Source organism: Micropterus dolomieu, linkage group LG17 (genome assembly GCF_021292245.1).
Source record: "Micropterus dolomieu isolate WLL.071019.BEF.003 ecotype Adirondacks linkage group LG17, ASM2129224v1, whole genome shotgun sequence".
In the NCBI taxonomy this organism is placed as follows: Eukaryota; Metazoa; Chordata; class Actinopteri; order Centrarchiformes; family Centrarchidae; genus Micropterus; species Micropterus dolomieu.
The window spans coordinates 37,652,346-37,653,698 of NC_060166.1; the positions used below are offsets into that span (position 1 = coordinate 37,652,346).

The 1,353-nt window shown below is 42.8% G+C and overlaps 1 long non-coding RNA gene across 1 annotated transcript in view; it reads right to left on the reverse strand.

Moving 5' to 3' along the window:
• Positions 1 to 925, reverse strand: part of LOC123986335 — a 2,531-nt gene extending 1,606 nt beyond the window's left edge. Inside the window, exon 1 of the long non-coding RNA XR_006828850.1 lies at positions 886 to 925. This is a non-coding gene — a long non-coding RNA (uncharacterized LOC123986335). The remainder of the gene's footprint in view (positions 1 to 885) is intronic.
• Positions 926 to 1,353: the final 428 nt, after the last annotated feature.

The following is a 1,353-nucleotide window of genomic DNA, read 5'->3' on the forward strand; positions in this document are numbered from 1 at the left end:
ATTAAATTAGCTACATTAAAACTTGATTTATCTTCACTGGAGCTTCTCAGCAGCTTCCGTTCACATCCGGTTCCACTGTTGTTGTTGTTGTCAGAGCTCTGCTGGACTACGACTTCATATTTATATAAAAACAGGACAAAACTGGACATTACTTGGAGAAAAGAAAGCGAGGAGGTTGAACTACCTGGTGAGTTCAGAAAATATGTGTCTGTAACTTTATTCCAGCTGTCGTTGTACTTTACTGTGAACAGGTTAGCATAGCATAGCCCTGATCGAACCGAACTCCATTCAGAAAACAAACATTTTAAAAGTTGTTGTCCTGCTGACAGACCTAAATTACTTTCCCCAGATCTAATAGTTGTAGCTCCTCCCTGCTGGACTTGTTCAGCAAGTTTAGAGCTAATCCAGCTCTTCCAACTATTTGTTCACAGATATGGTAAAAATAATGGTGCAGAATGATGTGAAATAGCATTTCTTGGACCATCAAACGGCCGACATGTTTGTATTGGTGTTTTATATTCAGACATAAAGCATGGGCACTACGCGCACAAACATTTTTTTTACTTCACCTCTGCTGCTACAACACCATCCTATGTGAATATTCTCAGTAGGTTTAGTAATACTTACCCTCATGTTACTATCATTTTGGCATAGGAGTAATAATTATACAATGTATACTATCACACGCTGGTATGTGAGTGATAACAGTATGATAGATAATGTATTTCGCTTTTAACAACAAAACCAAACCAGAGTGATGACATCATGCCAGAGTGATGACATCATGCCAGAGTGATGACATCATGCCAGAGTGATGACATCATCACCAAGCAGACAAAGACAGATCGTCAGTCAGCTGATCGATCAGCGTGTATTGATCCGTACCTTTGTGTGTGACGTCTGCGACCTGAGGAAGGCCTTTAGGACCTGGATCTCCCATCATGCCCTGGGAACAGACAGGTTCATTACAGACTGTAGGTGCGTTTGACTTGACATAAGGCACGCTGGTTAAAAAAAATGTTTTGTTGACTTTTTGCCGGCGCTGCACAACGTCACCATGTCACATGATAAAAACACCTCGTGGGAGCAAGGCGGCTGCAGGTTTGAGCGTCTGGCGACTGCAGTCGCTTTTCTGCGACTAAGTGGGAACCACGTTTTGCCTGATCAGTATTTGTTCTAAGCTCACGCACTCTACAGGAAGCAGAATGTGTCCGCCTTGACGCCAGTGTTTTTATGCCGCGCCCCTTCAGTCGCCAGCAGCTCACGTTTGACTATCAAGTCATCTCAAACCCACCTATTATAAAAGGTAACAACATGACACTTCTCGACGGCTGGCTGCAGTATAGATCATAA